Source organism: Vipera berus (assembly GCF_964194415.1).
Source record: "Vipera berus genome assembly, chromosome: 2".
NCBI classification, from domain to species: Eukaryota; Metazoa; Chordata; class Lepidosauria; order Squamata; family Viperidae; genus Vipera; species Vipera berus.
In genome coordinates, this window is record NC_138203.1 from 69921989 (window position 1) to 69945865 (window position 23877).

A 23877-nucleotide genomic window follows, 5' to 3' on the forward strand; every position below is an offset into this window, starting at 1 on the left:
TATTGTATTAGGCCTATAAAGTTTATTCATAAACTGTATCTGAGGGAGAGATTTCTTTGTTCTTCCCGTGATATTGCATTAGGTCTAATATTCATGGTATCTGAAAGAGAGTTGAGGATATTTGCTCTCTTCCTTCCTGTCCATGCTTGCGACTAGAAGTGATTTAGATTGATTAGCTGTGTTATCTCTGCTGAACATCAAATTATGATATGCAGCACTGGTTGACTGGCATCACTGCAATATTATAGTGAGAAACAGATGGTGAATACAGCTAATATGTTCTCTCTGTACTCCTATATCTTTCTCCTGAATATAATATGTTGGGAATAAGGAACAACAAGAATTAAGAGCTTCATGGTTAATGTCAGCATATGGGGCTAGTGTTACCCCTTCAAAGTAACCCAGACACAACCATGAATACTAACCATATCTTTATATGGTATAGGGTTAGGGTTAGGGTTAGGACGGTTCTTCTGCTTGAGCAGGGGGCTGGACTAGAAGACCTCCAAAGTCTCTTCCAGCTCTATTCTATTCTATTTTTATTTAAGGTCATGCGTACAACAGGGTCCCCAACCTTTCTGGTTCCACAGATCGGTGGGAGCTGCAGCAGTGGTGGAAGGGGGGATGATTTTGCATGTGCAACCTAGATCCCATGCATGCACAAATGATGTTTCATGTGCAGCCCAGTTCCCAACAGGCCGCAGACTGGTACCGGGCTGCAGACCGGACTTTGAGAACCCCTGCCTTACAGAATCTTATGAAACCAAAAGTATATTACCTTTGGTCTGTTTTTACTCTCTGGGAAACTAAGGAGAGTTCCATCCCTACTTTCCTTCTGTGGGCTGAAATGTCTTTTGCAGTGCTTTTTTTGTAAGAAAAAAGGTGCCGGAACTCACACCTTGTTAATCTTTTATTTAAAAAATTACATATTCAGTTCTTAGCAGGACCGGTGGTTGAAAAGTAATTAGTATTTTTTTTTCATTTTTAAATTTAGAGTCACACTTTTACGCTAAAAATTTTTAAAAGATTTTCAATTCACCAACATTTTTTTTAAATAAAGAAATTATTTACCTTTCACACATAGTCAATTACACACACCCACACATCAGTTGTGTAACAAAACATAATGGTCGCCACCCACGGTAAGCACTCAGCATGTGACCACACGACCAATCACAAGCCAAGCAGCACCATCACAACCAGCACAGACAAAGTACACATGCATTGGACACAACACACAAGCAGCCCACATGCACTGTTTTAATGATTTTGCTGCCGACCTGCTATGCTCGACAGGGCAATTCAAGTCCACATGGACCAAACAGCAAATTTTCAAAAGTTACTTTTAAAATTTGGAAAATCTGTCAAAAAAGGTGCCGGAACTCCATTCTGATGCGTTCTATGACAAAAAAAGGACTGGTCTTTTGTATGCTGGTTGTTTGGTTTTCAGCTCCTCCTCCTGTCATTCACACATACAGTTGCAACTAGTCAGTTGAGACAAGAGGGCATTGACACTTAAAGACCCCAAAGGTAGAATATTGCCTGGACTCATTCCCAATTTGATCTAGTTGTTAAGGCACCTGGTTAGAAAGCAAAAGATCATGAGTTCAAGTCCTGTCTTAATCATGTAACCCAGCTGGGTGACCTTGGGCCAGTCAGTCTCTCTCAGCCCAACTCATTTGAGAGTGTTGTTGGGGAAAACAGGAGGAAGAAGGTGTGCTGGATATGTTGCTGCCATATTTGTAAAAATACTAAAGGTGGGAAACAAACAAACAAACAAACATTGGATTAAAAGGTGGGAGTCCTATACAAAATAGTCAAGGCCAATGTGGGCCACAGCCAAAAAATATCAAAGAGCTTTGAAGGCATCAGAAACTTTTGAAAAATTAAAAGTTGCTCTGACAAATCTTAACCCCCTCAATTTGAAGCTCAAATTTTTCTGGGCTCTTTTCCTGGTTCCTCCCATTAAAGTTTATTTTTCACAGCCAGGATGGCGACACCAGATACAAAGAGCAAATTCCTTGGCATCTAAGTCTATTATTATACTTGTTGTTTTTCTTGCTATTATTTGTTTGCTTCTACGTTGTATCATGTCAGTCTTGCAAAATTATTTCAATAACTAAAAAAAGAATAGTTTGATGCCTTCTTTGCCTGTTTCTCCATCGAAAACTTGTACTGAGGTATTTGTAGGAGAGAGGTTTTACTTGCAGTTCTTCTAATGTACTGAGTGCTTGAGTGAGAGAATTTACAACACAAAGGTATGATGAGCTGGAGATGCTTAGTTATAAATTTAGAACCCTGGGAATATTTCTGTTAAGGGTTGTATTGGCAACTTTGTTTCTCTACCTTTTCAACAGTTGCATTCCATCTAAATGGTGTTCACAGAGAGCAGATTGTCTGAAATTGACTTAATGGAACTATCACAAATGGGGATTCTTATTGGCAGCACTCTATAAATATCTGTTTTGACAACAGATGCACTATTGGAACAGTGGAAAAAACATATATCTAAATTTATGTGGCAAGAAAAAAAATGACTTGTATATAAAGTATTATAAGATACAAAAGAAAGAGGAGGAGTCAGATTATCAGAATTAAGAATACATTTAAACAGTTGTTGTTTGGTCTGGATGAAAGAATGGATGTTGCTAAGAATAAGAGTTTTTTGTAGTTAGCTCACAATCCGAGATTTAAATGGCATGGATATTTATGGTATGATAAAGTTAAAATTAATATGGGCTTTAAAAACCATTTTATTAGGCAATACTGAGAATATGGAATAGATAGGAACCCAGGCTGTGCCTGAATACACTGTGATAACTCTTAATTTAAAAAGCATATCATAGCAGAAAACCAGAAGACCGATAATAGATTGACATAGCAGGAGTTACTGGAAAACTATCAAGGAGAATTTAAAATCAAATCAAAATAAACCAGCCAATTGCAGAAGGATATTGTCGTCAATGATTACCTCATTTATGCTTATATGAAAGATTTAAAATAGATAAAAAACTAAGAGTGTGGAGCAAAGCAAGACGGAATTTAAAATGGAATTATGTACTGATGATAACATGTAATTGCTAAAGTGTATAAGTTTTTGTTGAAATTTAAACAGAGGAAAAGCAGGTTAAAGAATAAAGTGGACTTAGAATTTTGGCTATAACATACAGTACAGGTGGATCAATGGGAAAATATGTGATTAAAGATGCTGAGATTTACATTGGGGTATGATCTCAATGAGAATATTTATGAAATGATGTATTGTTGGTACATAACACAGATAAATTATTAAGAATGTATAAAGGCACTTCAAATCTGTCTTGGAAATGTTAACATGATTTTACACATCAATATTTATTTGAAACTGGAACTTTTCCTTTTAGGACTAATGGATATACAGTTAGAAAAAAGAATATTTCAATATATGATTACTGCAGCAAGATTACTATATGCACAAAGATGAAAAGATTCAATAGTGCAGGATCCAATCTGGCTCAGTCACCAGGACCAGACATTTTGTCCTCTGGGTTTTTGGACTCGTACTGGAGCCCATCATCATCAGGGAACTTCTCTCTAGCAGATAGTGTGCTTGGGGCTGTTCTGTGTGGGATATTTATATGAGGCCTGTTGTATGTGGCTTTTTAGATGTTGATTGTGGTATGGATGCTATTAAGTCACTGGCTGTGTTGATGCTGTTAAGGTCATTGGCTTTAAATAGTTGGCTGTTGTTTGCTTGTGCTGCCAAACCCTCACCTCCTAAGTACTTGATACTGGTGGTAAATCAGCACTCTTGTTGATTGGCGAGGGGCCTGTTTCCCAGGCTTCAATCACTTCCCTGGCTGTTTTTGTGCCTGCTCGTCCAACAATCTTAGTAGCTGCAAAATTGAATGCATGTCCTTGTTCATTGCAGTATGAGGCTACCAACGAGTTCGGGTCTCCTCATCTGACTGCTCACTTGTGTTCTTCCAGTCTGGTTGTTAGTTTCCTCTCTGTCTGTCCTACATAGTCATAGAGTTAATCTTTGCAGGGATTCCTCTAGTTTACATTGGAAGTATCTCCCACCTCCAAGTGATCTATGCATAATTTTTCCTTATAGCCCCTAGGCGGTGTATGATGACCACCTGCAGATCTTGGAAGCTGTGCTCTATAGCTTCTGAAATGTTTTTGATGTACAGCAAGGTGTGCCATGTGGTTGGTCTTGTACCTTGTTTCTTCCTTTCTCTCCCCACCGTGTTGCAAAGATATTACTGTATAGATTCTAGTAGATTCAATACTACCCACTATGGAAAAAAGGGTTGGTGAAATTGACAAATTTTGGAGAAATGGCTAAAGTGACTTATTTGATTGGAGAAAAGATATTACCTACATTTATTGATGACTGGAAGCTTAAGGATGCTTTGCATAAAAATGAAAAAAATGGAATATGATTTATGGTTTTGATGATTAGACAGGATAGATTACATAAAGAAGTGTAATATAATGTAACTTTAAAGAGAGAGAGATTAAAATATATTTGTACTTATAACTGCTGTGAAGAATATTGGAAGTCACGTCTTTTTTTTCTCCTATATTTTTCTTCAACTTTTTTTCTTTTCTTGTTTTTGTATTTTTTCTCCTGCACTCTGTTAGTTTTTTAGCTTCTTGTTTAAAAGTTTCAATTAAAAAAATTATATATTAAAACAAAACAAAACACAACATTGATTGCCTTTATATGTGCTAAGGATTTTTAACATAATTTGAACGATAATTCCAATTAGTGAAATGAGTAGTTTTTACCTCCACTCAATATACCATACATAATTGTTAGGGTGTTTTGGACAGCTAGAATAGTTCTGCAATTTATTCCCTCAACATGTGTTATTTTAATTTAATCAGCTGGAACAAAGTACAGTGCTGCTAAAGGGCCCAGAAATAACATAAGCATAATAAATTATACAGAGTAATAATGGGAGGTATTAATTGCTATGCTCTTGTTCTCTTGTTTTATCCGCTAATTATATTCATATATCATTCCTTGTATATAAATTTGACTTCAATTATTTTTGCTGTCAAAGAAGTAAGAAGGCAGTGGACCCTAAAGGCAGATGGTGCTTTATGTGTGCATCTTTTTTTAATTTAAGTTTATTTTTAAACAGCTAATGAAGAGTTTGCAATTTTTCAAAAAGAAGGGGGAAAAAATATGGTGTTAAGCAACTTTATTACACAAGGTGAAAGAAACTGTTGGGTAAAGCAAGGCAGAGCCTCAGAAAAGTATGCAAAGGAATAAAAAACAAAACAAGCAAAATAATGGGGTAACCGCTTCGGGAGTGGTAAGAAAAAGAGAAACTTGAGGAATGCATTTATAGGATAATATACAGAAATATAGTTAAGTCAACAGGAAACAGATAAATGAAGTAATTCAGAGACAGAAAGAGGAAATGATGACATTTTTTAAAAAAAGAGAAGGATGCATTTTGTATGATGGAATATGATGGAAAGAATAACAGACTATATTTATTTTATTAAATATTAGTTTTATATTTTATTGCATACAAAGACAAAACCTTTGCCTTTGCATGATGGAGTATGATGGAAAAAAAATAACAGGTTTTATTGGGCTGGGATTTGGGGAGACCTTGGTCCAGCTAAATGCCTGTCCTTGTGGGGGATAATAATATTAAGGTTTGATTGTAGGTTACTGACTGACCATAATTGGGACTGGCAGCTCAGTCCTTAAGCGAAATGGTCACTAAGTGAAACCCATAAAATGTTGTATTCTTACTTCAGCTTTCCAATGCTTTACAGATCTGCAAAGGTCATAAATGCAAGGTTTACTCACAAAATTACTTTTTCATCATCATCACAGCTGTGAACAGTCACTAACATTATGACGACCCCAACTTATAACCATAATGGGCAGGCTCCATTACAGTCATAAATTGAGAATTATACTTTGTGTGTCTTATTGACGACAATGGTTATTCCAGTTTGCTAAAATGCTCCAAAAGGGGATATCTGCAGATGGGGGCAACTATTACAATCTTCTGAGTCAAGGGAATGTTTCTTAAGATCTATTTTAAAATGGTCAGACTTGCCCATCTGCATAGAAGCATTTTGTCAACTCCAGAACAAATCTGTCCTTTCCAGATAAATTTAATTAACCATGAGAGATTAAGGATTGAATATACCAGCAGTAACCAGATTTTCAGGGCACAACAATTGAGACTGATCTTACAACCCCAGGATGAACTATGCAGTATAGTCCTTCACTAGAATATTGTAAGCCTGGGTGTCCAACTGCTGGCTGGGGAATTCTGGGTGTTGAAGTCCACAGGTCTTAAAGTTGCCAAGACTGGACAGCCTTGCAATATAACCAAAGCATTAATATAGGAACAGATCTGGCTGCTTGTCTTCTCTAAACATTTTACAAATCAGGTGCGTTCAACTGATCAAACCCCTACATTCTAGTTATAACAATGCTTTTCCAAACATAGACCCAGGTTGTTCACTGTTCTCATGGCATATACCACAGAGCTTGGGGTTTTGGTTTTTTTCTGATTTCCCCTTCCACCAGCATAAACAACAATGGGCAACTGAAAAGTGTATTAAGTGCAATTAAATTCAAATTTAAGACTTTCTGAGGAATGTGAATAAGAAATATCAGGAATGTTTCCGATAACATAGTATTTGCTTAAAGTCAAATGTTCCGTTTTGAAATTAGTACAGATTGGACAAAACATTTAGATTAATATTTCAGACATTATATTAATTGTGTTATGCTGAACAACTTGTGGATATATGAAGTTTTTATATATCAGTTGATTTAACAAGTAAAGTCTGCAGCATTATTTCTTAGTAGCATTCCCCGTAATAAAAAGCGGATTCTTTATAAGTTTATACAGTACTTATAATTTTAAAATAATAAAGATATTTTTGTTTCTTTGTTCCTACCTGCCTAACAGATGATGAAAATATTCCTATGTGGTCACATTCTTGGCTGTGGAAGAAAAAAAGGAATTCCATCTTCCCTGCAGTTGAAAGCAAAAGTGAAAGCAAAACAGGTATAATTAATCCATTTTCAGTATCTCTAATAATTGTAAGAAAATTGAGCAATTTCAAGATAGCAGAATCTGTTTGCCGGTTTGCCCTACAATCCTTAACTTGTCTATTTCAAAAACAAATTTTACCTCTAGGTAGTAATGCTTAGGAATAGGGTTATGCACTTTCAAAAACCTTTGGAAGAACTAGTTTGGAACATAGAGGAGCATACGGTAATAGAGCGTGTCTTTTGTTAGGTTTCTGCATGAGTCTGATAATAAGAAGCTGCATTAATGATTTGTATTCAAGATATAGTTGCATTAATGATCTGACTCATTAAAGAATTAGAAAGATGGGGTAAACCTTCATTAAGGCTGACACACTCATGTGTGAAAAGACAACACAGAAGAAGGCATGGAGCACATAAAAGATGTACTTCCTTTTGGGGTACAAGACCCAGAGGAAAGACAAAGGCCACGTTCATGTTGCATAGCTGACAAAGTCATGCCCTCCTTGAGCCAAATGACCAGCTTCCATGCACCAGCACTACACAGGCTGGGATGTTTTAAAATGAATTTTCAAATCCTCCCAAATTTTCCCTGCTTTCCCCTCCCCTCTGTCTCCTCTTCTGTTCCTCCTCTCTTCTCATTCTTCCTGGCATTCCTCTTTGCCATCCCAATGATGAAATAAGAATAGGTGCCACCACAGTCAGGCTTATGATACAAAGCCATTGATTGATGATGTGTCATTAAGTCATTTTCAACTCCTTACAATAACATGGATAGATTTTTCTCCACGAGGATGACACCATATACACTCATTTTTGAAGGGGGGGAGGAAGAATGGCCCTATTTTGACTTCCCACCAACGTGTACAGTAGCTTCAGGAGTTCTGCAGAACTTCTCAAGGATTTTATCTCTGTCCCAAAAGACAAAGGGATCATTAAACATCTCAATAACGTAGTTAACTGAAAGGAACTACTCTACCTTCAAACAAACTCTGGCTATTTACGGTTAAAATAGACCAGAGCATTAATTGATCCAGTTTTCTTTTTTTCAAGGATACTACAGACAACCCCAACCCTTTTCAGAATGCACACATGGCTAGTGGGTAAAGAGAAAGAAGAATTTCTAATAAAGGTAGTCCTCAACTTACTTCCACAAATGAGCCCAACATTTATGTTGTTAAGTGAGTCATTTGTTAAATGAGTTTTACCTCATTTTATTACCTTTCTTGCCAAAGTAATTAAGTGAATCGTTGCAGTTGTTAAGTTAGTTGCATGGCTATTAAGTGAATCTGGCTTTCCCATTCATTTTGCTGGTCAGAAAGTTACAAAAGGTGATTACGTGACCCCAGGACACTGCAACCATCCTAAATATGAGCCAGCTGCCAAGCATCTAAATTTTGATCATCAAAACCAGGAAATTATGATCCGAATAACCTGATGACATTAGTGTAATCATAATTTATATTTAATTCATGATTCATAAATTGGAGTCTAGACATTATATGACAAATGTAGTTTGTTTTCAGATTTCAGACATACAGCCAAGAGATGCTATAAATCTCTTACATTCACATAGTTACAATGAAAATCATTACAGTATTGCATATTAGGTGAATGCAAAGTTATAATCCCCTTCATGGATTACTGCCTTGTCGTGGTGAAGGTTAATAGAGATAGGCGCTTTTGGTGCGTAATTGAGAATTTGTTTAGAGATTAGAGAAATGTGGGAGAATGTAAATAGTAGATGAAAGTTTTTTCTTTGAAATTAATATGAATAAGGATTGGGATTAAGAAATTTTATTTAGCATTTGAGTAAAATTCCTTTTCTGTTTTCTTCCTTTTTTTTTCTTATCTGTAATATTATTACTGTTTGTAATCATTTTACATGAGCCAGAGGGTGATAGAATTAATAGTTTATTGTTGATAGCATATGGATGCTTATGTTTGTTTTTCGTTTTTATACCCTGTATTTAGCTCTGGGAAGTCGGGGTGGGGGAGGTGGGAATGGGGGAGGGGGATAGGGAGGGTTAGATGGGGGTGGGGGAGGGGGGGATTAAAGTTAAAATGTATTGTAAAACTTTTTAAATAAAAAAAAGAGATGACAAGGCTGAACATCGACATCTTAGGTATCAGCGAAATAAAATGGACAGGAATGGGTCAATTTAATCAGATGACCATCAGGTATACTACTGCAGGCAAGAATCCCTCAGAAGAAATGGAGTAGCCTTCATAGTCAATAAAAGAGTAGGAAAAGCAATACTGGGATACAATCCTCAAAATGACAGAATGATCTCAGTTCAAATCCAAGGGAAACCATTCAATATCACAGTAGTTCAGGTCTATGCCCCAACCACCAGTGCTGAAGAGGATGAAGTTGACCGGTTCTATGAAGCCCTACAGCACCTTATAGAACTAACACCAAAAAATGATGCCCTTATCATCATGGGGGATTGGAATGCTAAAGTAGGAAGCCAAAAGATAACCGGAATAACAGGCAAGTTTGGCCTTGAAGCACAAAATGAAGCAGGGCACAGACTGACAGAATTTTGTCAAGAGAATATGATGGTCATAGCAAACACTCTTTTCCAACAACCCAAGAGATGGCTCTACACGTGGACATCACCAGTCAACACAGAAATCAGATTGACTATGTGCTCTGCAGCCAAAGATGGAGAAGCTCTATACAGTCAGTAAAAACAAGACCAGGAGCTGACTGTGGCTCAGACCATGAGCTTCTCATTGCAAAGTTTAGGCTTAAACTGAAGAAAGTAGGGAAAAGCACTAGGCCACTCAGGTATGAATTAAATCATATCCCTGTTGAATATACAGTAGAGGTGACAAATAGATTTAAGGAATTAGATCTGATAGAGTGCCTGAAGAACTATGGACAGAGGTTCGCAACATTGTACAAGAGGTAGCAACCAAAACCATCCCAAAGAAAAAGAAATGCAAGAAAGCAAAATGGCTGTCTGAGGAAGCTTTTCAAATAGCTGAGGAAAGGAGATAAGCGAAAGGCAAGGGAGAAAAAGAAAGATACGCCCAATTGAATGCAGAATTCCAGAGAATAGCTAGAAGAGATAAGAATGCCTTCTTAAATGAACAGTGCAAAGAAATAGAAGAAAACAATAGAATAGGGAGGACCAGAGATCTTTACAAGAAAATTGGAGAGATGAAGGGAACGTTTGAGATGAAGCGGCATTATTACAAAGTCAGCTTAATTGCCCCCAACAATCTGGGTCCTCATTTTACCTACCTCGGAAGGATGGAAGGCTGAGTCAACCTTGAGCCTGGTGGGACGCGAACCTGCAATAATTGCAGGCAGCTGGTGTTACTTAAGGAGGCATTAGCCCACTGCTCCACCAAGGCTCTTTGACTATGCTAAAGCCTTTGATTGTGTGGATCATAACAAACTGTGGCAAGTTCTTAAAGAGATGGGCATACCAGACCATCTTATTTGTCTCTTGAGAAACCTATATGTGGGCCAAGAAGCAACAGTGAAAACTGGACACGGAACCACCGATTGATTCAAAATTGGGAAAGGAGTCCGGCAAGGCTGTATAATGTCACCCTGCCTATTTAACTTATATGCAGAGCACATCATGAGAAAGGCAGGGCTAGATGAATCAAAAGTTGGAATTAAGATTGCCGGAAGAAATATCAACAACCTAAGATATGCAGATGATACCACTCTAATGGCAGAAAGTGAAGAAGAACTAAAGAGCCTCTTGTTGCGAATGAAGAAGGAGAGTGCAAAACTTGGGTTGAAACTTAACATTAAGAAAACCAAGATCATGGCATCCAGCCCTCTCAATTCTTGGCAAATAGATGGGGAAGAAATGGAGGTAGTAACAGATTTTATTTTCCTGGGCTCCAAGATCACTGCAGATGGGGACTGTAGCCAAGAAATTAAAAGACGCTTGCTCCTCGGGAGGAAAGCCATGGCAAATCTAGACAGCACACTAAAAAGCAGAGACATCAACCTGTCAACAAAAGTGCATATAGTCAAGGCTATGGTCTTCCCAGTTGCAATGTATGGCAGTGAAAGTTGGACCATAAAAAAGGCTGAGCGCCAAAGAATTGAGGCCTTTGAACTATGGTGCTGGAGAAGACTCCTGCGAGTTCCTTGGACTGCAAGGCGATCAAACCGGTCAGTCCTAGAGGAGATCAACCCTGACTGTTCTTTAGAAGGCCAGATCCTGAAGTTGAAACTCAAATATTTTGGCCACCAAATGAGAAGGAAGGACTCAATGGAGAAGAGCCTAGTGCTGGGAAAGATTGAGGGTAATAGAAGAAGGGGATGACAGAGAATGAGGTGGCTGCATAGAGTCACTGAAGCAGTAGGCGTGAGTTTAAATGGACTCCAGAAGATGGTAGAAGACAGGAAGGCCTGGAGGAATGTTGTCCATAGGGTCGCGATGGGTTGGACATGACTTCGCAGCTAACAACAAAAAGTTATAATGTTCCTTCTATGAGTATTAAGAGTAATTATATGTTCTAATAGTTGAAATCATGGCTGTAATTTTCCTTGTTGCCTGAGGTTTCCTCAAATGAATCTCACAAGACACTGAGAGCTTCATAAAAAAATGAATACTGTAAGGATGTTTAACTGTTTGCCTGAAGCTGCCCAGAGGCATATACATAATCTTATGAATAATCCCACTTGGCCAAAACCCCTTTTCTAGGAACTTAGCTGAAAAACTCTGGAGCTCTGTAACTTTCCAACTAACTTTTTATTTTTTCTGGATCAGTGAGCTATGGGAAAGTATCTTCTCATCATATTTCTCTCTTCCCTGTCAGTTTACACCTGTCATTCTTGCAGCCATTTTGACGACTGGGTTCAAGATTTATTCAGTACCAGAATGTGGCTTTTCTCATGTGTGCTAGTGTGTTATCTGAACCCAGACACTATACAAATCACTTGGAAAGGTTTAGCATGCTGTATGGTCCAATCTAATTCAAAACACGCTTCTAGCATTTTCTTGTGTATTTCCATATTTACACATTCCCTTGTTAATGTGTATTCTATGAAAAATACCTCAACATAAACTACATTGCTCCTGTGGGTGAGCTTGAACCCCCTTCAGCAATAAGCAATAAGTGGTGAGCCACTGGCATGTATTCCTCAGTCCATGGTTACCCTAATCCTAGATATATTTATTCAAACCTCTCATCTTCGTTACAATCAAACTGAGTAAGAGTTCACAGGTATTCATTTCAGAATTAACATTTAGTTTATTCACCTACTAAAACAAATAATAAAGGATTTTCTCATGTCCCATTTGTTTACCTTGCATATATACTTAGGTGTGTGTGTAGATAGATGATATAGATATAGATATAGATATAGATATAGATATAGATATAGATATAGATATAGATATAGATATAGATATAGATATAGATATAGATATAGATATAGATATAGATATAGATATAGATATAGATATAGATATAGATATAGATATAGATATAGATTCCACTTGATAAAAAGTGTCCACGGAAGAGAATTAAAACAAGACAGATCAACAACATCAGCAAATATGGCAGAACCAGTTGGCAAAAACTCAGGACCATATTGGTTGGAAACATGAGGAAGAGGCCTTTAGACAATAGCTAAAATGATGATTACTAGGAAAGATTGAAGGCAATAGAAGAATGGGACGACAGAGAATGAGGTGGCTGGATGGAGTCACTGAAGCAGTAGGCATGAGCTTAAATGGACTCCAGAAGATGGTAGAGGACAGGAAGGACTGGAAGAACATTGTCCATGGGGTCGCGATGGGTCGGACACGACTTCGCAGCTAACAACAACAAAAATGATGATAGATAGATAGATAGATAGATAGATAGATAGATAGATAGATAGATAGAGAGAAAGACAGACAGACAGACAGACAGACAGACAGACAGATAGATAGATAGATAGATAAACTAGATAGATAGAGTGTAGAATCTGCAAAATAGATCCTGCATTTATTCCAAAGCCTCTCTCTCCACCTCCCTCTCACACACTCACAAATATATATACTCTCTCCTGTGTTAATTTCTCTATCTACTTCCCACCTATCTGGAAAAATATTTCACAATTATATATATAAATGTAATGTAATATGCAATTGTTATTTTTGAGCCCTCTACGCTTGAGTTTTTTAACTATTCTTTCTGTATATAAGCATCTTTCCCAAATTATCAAATAAAGAGTTTTTAAGGTAGATATTATACTGTAGAACATTCATATACATTCCTCCATCTCTGTTGTAATAGAGAAGAAAGAAGATGTGGCCCTTTCGCTGGAATAAAATAAGGCAAAATTGAAGTCTCTGACGTTGTCTGTTTCCAACAACCATTGAAACATTATTGTTACATTAAAGATCTGATTATAATAGTTTCTTCTATGTACAGAAGGCAAATCCTGTGATTGTGGTGAATTATGTTTTTTGAATAAACAGCCCCAGACTGTTTTTCCCAGAGGATTGTGAACAATATAGGGTGATTTGCCTTAGGAACTGCTTATGGCAAAATGCACACTTTCTCTGGGCCAGTTTTAGTTACAAAACCTTGTAAATAAATTGTAAATTGTAAAATTGTAAATAAATTTAATGACCATGGATACAGTTCACTATCCCTCATTTAACTTGCTGCAGCCTCATCCAGCGTGACATAATGTTATAATTGAGAGACCGAGTACATAAAGTCTGGAGAAGAATGAATGTTTTGTCCTCTGCATTATAAAGGTAGTCCTTGACTTACGACCACAATTGGGCCCAAAATTTTTGCTGCCAAGCAAGACAGTTAAGGGAATTTTGCCCCCTTTTGCGACCTTCCTTGGCACAATTGTTAAGTGAATCACTGCAGTTGTTAAGTTAGTAACATGATTAGGAAGTGAATCTGGCTTCCCCATTGACTTTGCTTGTTAGAAGGTCACAAAAGACCCCAGGACACTGCAACCGTCATAAATACATGCCAGTTGTCAAGCATCTGAATTTTCATCACGTGACCATGGGGATGCTGCAACGGTCGTAAGTCTGAAAAAGGGTCATAAGTCACTTTTTTCAGTGCTTCGAATGCTCACTAAGGGAATGGTAGTAAGTCAAGAACTGCCTGAATGGTTACATCTACCCAGCACAATACTGTAAGCAGAGAAGAAATGGGAAAGGAGAGGTCATTTCTAGTTGCTTTTGCCTCTGTGTGGAGCTCATGACACGAATAGAATAGAATAGAATAGAATAGAATAGAATAGAATAGAATAGAATAGAATAGAATAGAATAGAATAGAATAGAATAGAATAGAATAGAATAGAATAGAATAGAATTGCAAGGGACCTCGGAGGTCTTCTAGTCCAGCCCCCTGCTCAAGCAGGAGAACCTATACCATTTCAGACAAGTGACTGTCCAGTCTCTTCTTAAAAACCTCCAGTGATGGACCACCCACGATTTCTGGAGGCAAGCTGTTCCACTGGTTAATTGTCCTCATTGATAGGAAGTTTCCCCTTAATTCCTGATTGCTTCTGTCTCTGGTCAGTTTCCAACCATTGTTTCTTGTCCTGCCCTCTGGTGCTTTGGAGAATAGTTTGATGCCCTCTTCTTTGTGGCAGCCCCTCAAATACCGGAATACTGCTATCATGTCACCCCTATTTCTTCTTTTCTTTAGACTAGCCAAACCCAGGATCTGCAACCGTTCTTCATAATGTAGTGCTGCAGAAGAGGGTAGATTTTTAGAATATGCAGCCTGGAAAACTGCATGTTTATTGATGCAGCAGTGCAAGAACACCAACTGAAACACTCTGAGGTTACAGGGTAAAAAAAAATAGGATTAGGGGAAGGAAGTAAAAACAAGTCTGGATTTTCTCTCCTCAAATTATTTCCCTGTTGCCTAAACTCAAAGATGAAGTACAAACAGGTTGGAAAGCATTTATTACTGCTTTAAACCTACTCAGTGACCAGAGCTATAATGCTGGGGTGTTCAGCATCTAATTATGCAAACAATTTCCAGTGTGGAGAAAAAAATGGCTATAAAATATTTTGAGAAAGCAGCAGAATATTGAGGGGAGAAAATCACACTACAAAAGCAGGTTAGGAAGGATATTGGATACTATAAAGGTGAATGAATGATTTGATTGGTCTGTAATTTTCTATATGCAACCTGCATTGTACTGCATATAGACTGCAAAACTTCAGACAACCAGTAGACAGTAGTAAAGATAGTTTTCTTCATCTCTTGGCTGAATTTTGCATATCTTTAGCTGGACCACATCATGGAATTCTGTACAGATGGAAAAATCCTGATTTTTTTCCTATACTTATTTCTTCCTTTATTAAGGAAGATACACAGTACATGCTTTTGGAAAGCAGTGGTAAGAGTAAATCATAAAGCTACTGAAACGGATTGACCTGCAAGGCAGTGAAATTGAAATTGTTGGCTCCCTTAGAGTAAGCACAATAAAACTGATTGATATACAGCTTTATTATTTGGTTCATTATTTCCTTCTTGTATTTAAATCCTGCTTTCGTTTTTAACTTGTCACCAAGGTGTGGTATTTTTTTAAAAAAACAAAACAACACTATTTCCTAAAGGCAACATGAATTTTTATTCAGAACAGTACTTAGATTTTCCTAGAGTATATTTGATATGAAATCCCTGTGTGGTAAACCAATACTTAAAAATCTCATGTCTCATGTCCTACCTTAATAATGGAATCCCAGCTGGCTAGTCATATTCTCTCAACCCAACCCAGCTGTTGTGGGGAAAATAGGAGGAAAGCATGTTGGATATGTTTGCCGCCTTGAGTTATCTGAAAAGTAATAAAGGTGGGAAATAGACAGATGATAGATAGATAGATAGATAGATAGATAGATAGATAGATAGATAGATAGATAGATAGATAGGTAGGTAGGTAGGTAGGTAGGTAGGTAGGTAGGTAGGTAGATAGATAGATAGATAGATAGATAGATAGATAGATAGATAGATAGATAGATAGATAGGCAAGCAAGCTGTGGTTACGCAGTGATTAGAATGTGATATCGCACGCTAACTCACTGCTCACTGCCAGCAGTTCGATCCTGACCAGCTCAAGGTTGACTCAGCCTTCCATCCTTCCAAGGGACTCACGGCTCTTTGTCAAACTGTCCAAATGCGGGTTCCACAGAACACAACTCGATTATTTAGGGTACAGGATTTCCGCACGGGGGGTGGAAATGGACCCAAAGAAGGTAGAAGCCATCCAGCAATGGCAGGCTCCGCGGACGCGGCGTTGGTTGCAAAGTTTTCTAGGCTTTGCGAACTTTTACCGCCAATTCATACCGTGTTTTGCGGCCATAGCCCTGCCACTCACGGACCTACTCCGTACACGACAGTTGACAGTACAACCACGTCCCGGGCTACGGGTGGGATGGACTGCGGAGTGCCAATGTGCCTTCGATACACTCAAGGCCCTTTTTGCTAAAGAGCCGATCTTACGACACCCAAACCCTGCCCTGCCCTATGTGGTCCAAGCAGACGCGAGTGATGTCGCTCTCGGAGCCGTCCTTCTTCAGCGAAACGAGGACGGGGTGCTTCAGCCATGTGCCTATGCATCTAAAAAGTTGTCTCCCACGGAGCACGCATGGGCGATATGGGAGAAGGAGGCTTTCGCGGTACGCTGGGCACTAGAACTTTGGCGACATCACTTGGAGGGAGCTGTCCACCCATTTGAGGTGTGGACAGATCATAAAAATCTGATGGCTTTGCAAACACCCCAACGGCTCTCGCCCAAGCATGTACGGTGGGCGCTGTACTTTCGGTGATTCCGCTTTACATTGAAATATGTTCCGGGGGGGGGAAAAACTTCCTGGCGGACACACTGTCGCGTATGCCACAGTTTGAAGGAAAAAGGGAGGACGTAGTACAGGCGCTTGTACCTACTGAAGGTCTAGTTCGGGAGGGGAATGCTGCCCTAGCAGCACAAGATGGGTTCTGTGAGGACCTTCGAAAAGCCCTTCAGGGGGACGACTGGCTACAGACTCACCCAGAACTCGTGATCATGTGTGATGGCTTGGCTTGGCGCGGGACCCGGATCTATGTACCTGCCCCTTTGCGGGAACGAGTGCTATATCGGTGTCATGACACCAAGCAAGCCGGGCATTATGGATTTTTGAAAACCCTGCATTTGGCACACCGGCAATTTTGGTGGCCACACATGACGAAGACGGTGGAGGACTATGTTCGGCGATGTCACGTTTGCGCTACCACTAAACCCATGGTGGGAAAACCTTTGGGCCTCCTACAGAGAGTGGCCGGCCCTACCCGTCCATGGCAAGACATTGCCATGGACTTCATTGTCGAATTGCCCGAAAGTAAAGGCCATAATGTTATTTGGACAGTGGTGGACTTGTTTTCTAAGCAGGCCCACTTTATTCCCTGTAAAGGATTGCCCTCGGCACGTCGCTTGGCTTGGCTCTTTGTAACTCACATCTACCGTTTACACGGGGTGCCGCGCCGTATCATTTCGGACCGGGGTGTGCAGTTCACGGCGCGTTTTTGGAAGGAATTTGTTGGATTCATCGGATCGACCCAAGGACTCAGCACGGCGTACCACCCTAGCACCAACGGCGCAGCGGAACGGGCCAATGCCGCTGTTGAGCGTTATCTACGTTGTTACGTGTCGTACCAACAAACCAACTGGGTGGACCTCTTAGTGTTTGCGGAAGTAGCGTATAACAACGCCGTTTATAGTAGTACGGGGTTTTCCCCCTTCAAAGTGGTCACGGGTAACGATTTCGTCCCCATCCCTGAGTGCAGCCCGGGGAACGGAGTCCCCTGTCAGCCGCAGGAGTGGATGAGGCAAATTGAGGAGGCCTGGGGTGCGGCGAAAAAAGCGCTGGAGCGGGCTGCGGTAACGTATAAGGAGCAGGCCGATAAAAAACGAAAGGCGTTCGCAGTCCCAAAGGTGGGAGATTTGGTCTACCTGTCCACCAAATATCTGCGTGCCCACGTCCCCTGTAAGAAGCTAGGGCCCAAATACATCGGGCCATTCCGGGTGGTACAGGTAATTAACCCCGTAACGGTACGGCTACAACTACCGAAGATCCTAGGCAAACTCCACCCAGTGTTCCACAGTAGCCTGCTGAAGCCCGCCACCACAGCCTCAACGGCAGTAGGGGAGGGAGGCCCTGGGCCCATCCACGGCGAGCAGTACGAGGTTCAAGAGATCCTTGACTCCAGGGTCCGTAGGGGGGTGTCCAGTACCTAATCAGGTAGAAGGGATATCCCGTTGAAGACGCAACATGGGTAGGAGAAGCTGATGTACATGCCCCTCGGTTGGTGCGGGCATTCCACCGGTCGCACCCTGGCAAACCAAGGGCGGGACGGATGGACGCCATGGGCCGGGTGGAGAGTTGCTTACCTCTTATGTCTCCCCCTGCAGGAGGGGCCCTGGTAGAAGGGGCGGCATGTCGAGCCCCGCGGGCCCGACGCTCACCAGCGCTGCGGGCTCGACAGTCTTTGGCACCCACCACCTGCTCCGGCACTCACCGCCTGCTCCCGCTCACCAGCTGTTCCGACGTCCTCGGCGAGGCCCGGCTGCGGCGGCGATGGCGGCCTGCTAGACGCTGCGCTGGGCCCATGGCCGGGGTTTCGGCAGTGCGCGCGTGCGCTCTGCGGCCCGACTCCACCCTGCCGGCTACAGTGGCCTCTCAGGGCCTTGGGCCTGCAACAGCTGTGCCTTCGCCGGAAGCGTCGCTGAGAGGAATGCCTGCCCTGCCGGCTATGGTGGCCTCACAGGGCCTTGGGTCCGCAACAGCTGTGTCCTCGACTCCTGGGCCGCCGGCGGACCTACAACAGCGAACTGGGCTGGAACGGGGGAGCGAAGCTGTTAGGTCAGGGGGGAGAAGCCCGGCCAGGGCTCGCTGGGCCTGCAAAGCGGGGGGGTGAGCAGCAGGGTGGGCAGCGCTAGAAGCATCAGGGAGAGGGATGCCAGTTCCGGGGATGGGTGTGGGGGTGGTGTCTGGCGGCGACGGGGCGGATGACCGCGAGGGAGCTTACCTGGGGGTGGTGGGTGCTGGGTGTCAGGACGCATCACAAAGGGAGGTGCTTGGGAGGAATGGATCTTAAGTAGAGGAGGGGCGGATGTGGGCGTGGCCGGGTGGGCCGTGGGTGTGTACAAGCAGCATGTATTTAACAGCGTTGGGTGCAGATAGCAGCCAACGCTGGCTTTGTTCCTTTCGGAGTTTGTTTGTTTGCTCAATAAACCGTTCCTGAGAACTCAGCACTTGTCTCGGTTGCTTGTCTTTCCTGCTCTCCGGACGAGGTTTGAGAGACAGTAAAATGAATATCCAGATATTGGGAGCAATATGCTGTCTCTGTAAGCCACTTAAAGAGCACTGAAAAGCATTGAGAAGTGGTATACAAGTCTAAGTGCTATTGCTAAAATAGTTACTGTCTGTTCTGTACCAGCCTGCTACCGGCCCTGCAGAAAAGGCAGGGACAACCCCTTTTACAAGAAGGCAAGAAGCTGGAACTAAGCCTGCCAAATTTATAACATAAAACAGAGCAAACAGAGCAAAGAGAGCAAACACGAACCATGAAACAGGAGCTATTCAAACAGTTGCCTTCAGCAAACCAGCCCTCCCATGCATTCCCCTTTTAAACAGTTCAGGGCGTGGCTTCTCTATGCCTCCTTCCGAGGTGCCCCATTGCCTTCCTCTGTTTACTCCTGATTGACTGCCTCCTGCGTCAGGCGTCCTTGAACAGGGCCAGCTGTGGGTCATCTTCATCCACGCTGTCAGGCTCACACAGCTGGGTCTGCGTCGTAACCAGGTGGGAGGGGCCTGGCTGAGGGCTCTCATCAACAAGCTCTCCAACCCCCTCATCAACCTCTCCAACACCCCCCTCCTCCTCCTCTGAATCGTCCGACCCAACTGCCGAACCCACAGGCTGACCCTGAATCACAACACTGTCACAAGCAGATTGATGTCTGAGACATGAAGTTCTCTTTGTCAGCTCAACCACCTACATCATTTTAGAAAGAAGTGGTGTACAGGTTAGAACCTCCTTACATTCATTGCAGTTTCTCTGATACGGAATAATTTTTTCTTAGGTTTGATTTTCCAGGTTTAACTACATGAATGAAAGACATTTTTCTCTTCCAGGGGCCTGGATACAAATGGATTTCCCATCAAGTTCTCAAGTACCTGAAAAGGGCTTGACAAATAATGTGGATTCCAAATCACAATCAAACATCATCTCGTGCATTTCCTTGCCAGGAAGTGTTACTGATGATATAGTACAAGCTCATTCATCAAAAAATATTGTCATGGATGAGGAAATTGGACATGGTAAGAAAGGCCAATCATTACACATGTTACTAGGACTACAATTTCTAGAATTATGCTTGCCAGGAATTAATAATTTTAATTCATCTGACAACGATAACTTTGAAGAAGCCATAGATCTCTACCTGAATTTCAGTGCTGCTATCCTGGCAAGGCACCAATGCTGAATGTGCAAGATAAGAAATATCCATTACACTAATGATTGCATGTATACATACATGTAGTCCCCGAAATTACATCTGTAAAGGAGCCCATCACAGTCATAAGGTCGTAATTTACCACAGGTTTTTTTGTGGCAATCATTAAGCAAAGGCCATGGGCGTCAAAAAGTGAACATGGTGGTCATTAATCAAACCCTGCCCTCTGATGCTTTGGAGAATAATTTAACCCCCTCTTCTTGGTGGCAGCCCCTCAAATACCGGAATACTGCTATCATGTCACGCCTATTTTTTCTTTTCTTTAGACTAGCCAAACCCAAGTCCTGCAGCTGTTCTTCATATGTTTTAATCTCCAGGACTTGATCATTTTAGTTGCTCTTCTCTGAACTTTTTCCAAAGTCTCAACATCGTTTTTGTGATATGGTGACCAAAATTGGCTGCAGTATTCCAGGTGTGGTCTTACCAGGGTTTTATAAAGCGGTACTAATACTTTGTGCGATCTTGATTCTATGCTTCTGTTTATACAAGCCAGGATTGTATTCTTTTTTTTTCTTTACTGCTGCTGCACACTTCTGGCTCATATTCAAGTGAAACATCCACTAGGGTTCCAAGGTGTCTGTCACAGTTACTGTTTTTTAAGCCAGGTCTCACCCAATCTGTACTTGTACCTTTGATTTTTCCTGCCTAAATGTAAAACTTTGCTTTTCTCCACATTAAAAATCATTAAGTTGGATAGGGGCCATTGTTCAAGTTTGTCAATATCTTTTTGGGTCCTGAGCTTGTCTTCTGGGGTGTTAGCTATTCCTGCCAGTTTAATGTCATCTGCAAATTTGATGAGTTCCCCTTCAATTTCCTCATCCTAGTCATTTATGAAGATATTGAAGAGTACTGGGCCTAAGAAGGAGTCTTGTAGTACCCCACTACTTATTTCTCTCCATTTGGATATAGTACCATTAAGGACTACTCATAGAGTACGGTTTGTCAGACAGCTACAAATCCATCTGGTGGTGATGTTATCTATTCCATCTTTTTCTAGCTTACCAAGCAGTAGGTTGTAGTCTACTTTCTTAAGTGCCTTACTGAAATCTAAGTACTAAAGTACTTTTCACAACATAAGCAGAAACTAATACCATTGTAGCTCACCTCCCAGTTCATAATATAATTCTCCCAGCAAAATTTGGGCCTTACCTTTGTCATGTCTTATTTTCATAATAAATATAATTTCTCTTTCGTGGCTGTATTGAATTTACAAGCCTTGGGAAACTTGGGGAGATGAGAATGTGCCCAAATTGTAAGGCAACTTGGTGTCTTCCAACTTTTCCAGGAAGCTAATGAGTTGTTAGAAAAGACCAAAACCACACAAAGTACTTTGGAATAGCATCATCTCACTTCCTCTCTCTGTGAGGTGAATTATGCTGCCTCAGTGGCATGAAACACCTTACTGAAACCATCACATATAGGTCTACTGCATTGTATCACTTGAGCTCATCTTATTTTAAACTCCTTTTACTATTTTGTTAATGATAAATGTATGGGGTATCAGTGTCCTCTGTTTGGCCTAACCTTTAAAGTGTGAATGGTTGTATTACCTTGTTTCTTTACATCACCTGTTCAAATCTGTATTTTTAAAAAAAATAAAGCTGGGATAAGCAAATGGAAGTCCAGAGGTTACTGGACTACACTTACCAGCATTCTTAGCCAGGAATAGGAGATCTTGAGAAGTTGTAATTCAGCAACACCCATAAATGGCCTAGAATAAGATAACAAATTAGATCAACTATTTGTCTATCTGGAAATTCTGAAACTTAGTTGGAGAGGACCAGGTTGGAAAAGGCTGACTTAAAGGCCCAAGTAATCTTTTCTTTGGCTGTGCAATATTTTACATCTGATAGCAAAAAGGTGCTTCATAATGTGCTATAGTAAAAGCATAGCATCTCTTAACAATTCATTAAAGCAGCCATGTCTGTGCCCAGGAACTAAATTTGCGAGTAAAATTATTCAGTCTCAGAAAAAATGCAGTGGCTTTAATGAGTTGCTGGCAGTGCTGCATTCAGACTCCAGGATTTTTCAAAGCAATATTTCAGAATCAAATCTGTAGCATTGCACAGCCCTGTTCTTTTTCTTCATATTTTTTATGTGTTACAGGTTATCCAAGTTCTCCTGGACAGTTGTTTCATGACATTCAGATGGATGGATACCAATCCAAAGAAGAGCTATTTTACATTCCCTATAGATTAGCTAAAGTATACATTACCAAGGTAAACAATGAGGATCATTGCTGACATACATTGACTTTATGCAGCAAGGAATATGATAGCAAGATGAGAAACAGAAAAAAGATCATCACTTTTACAGCCTCTCACAAAACATCACCAAAAGCACCAAGATAATGATATAAAGAGACATGTCTCCTAAGAAAGTGGGACACTGTTGATAATGAACATTAATGTATCAACGTTCATTCACTTAACTGTTACTAAACACAAATCAGTTCTTTCCTCCTTTTCCCATTGCAATATTTGTCTCTTAAGAAAATATTTTTTTCATGGTCATCTATTTAATGAATAATAAATATCAAACTGGGTTTTTACAAACATTCTGCCCTGAGATAGAACTACGTTTACACCTGGTTCAAGAGACAGATATTTTTTACTCAAGTGCTCAACAAGGTAAGGTTGAAATGAGATCTTCCTTTGCAGTGCCTGATTTGAAGAGTTGCCTTACCCTCTGGCTCACAGAAAAATCCTGCTGAATGAAGGACATTAAAAACATTTCACAAATTTACAAATATTCATCCAATGAACAATAGAGTACTATGAATAGAAAATATGTGCCTTAAATGTTAGTTGTATGTCCGCCAAGCCATATGCCATACGGTGTATGTACAATTTGTTTCTTTAAACATTTTTGTCACTTTACTTCTTAAACCTGTCTCAGATTTAAAAAATTACAGTTGCCAAGTCAGAACAGTATTACACATAGTCCCCAATTTACAACCACAATTGGGATTTTTGAATGTCTGTTGTTAAGGAAAGGCGATTATTAAGTAAGTCATGTCTGATTCTTCAACCTTTCAGCAACGATTGTTAAGCAAATCACTGCAATTGTTAAATTAATGACAAGGTCATTAAGCAAACCCAGTTTCCCTCATTGACTTTGCTTGTCGGAAGCTGGCTAGGAAGGTCACAAACAGTGATCAGGTGACCCCAGGACACGTTGTAAATACCTGCCAGTTACCAAGTGCCTAATTTTTCATCACGTGATCTTGGGGATCCTGCAAGAGCCGTAAATGGGAGGACTGGTTGAAAGTCCATTTTTTCAATGCCATTGCAACTTTGAATGGTCACTAAAAGGATGGTTGTAAGTCAGGGATTTTCCATATACCAG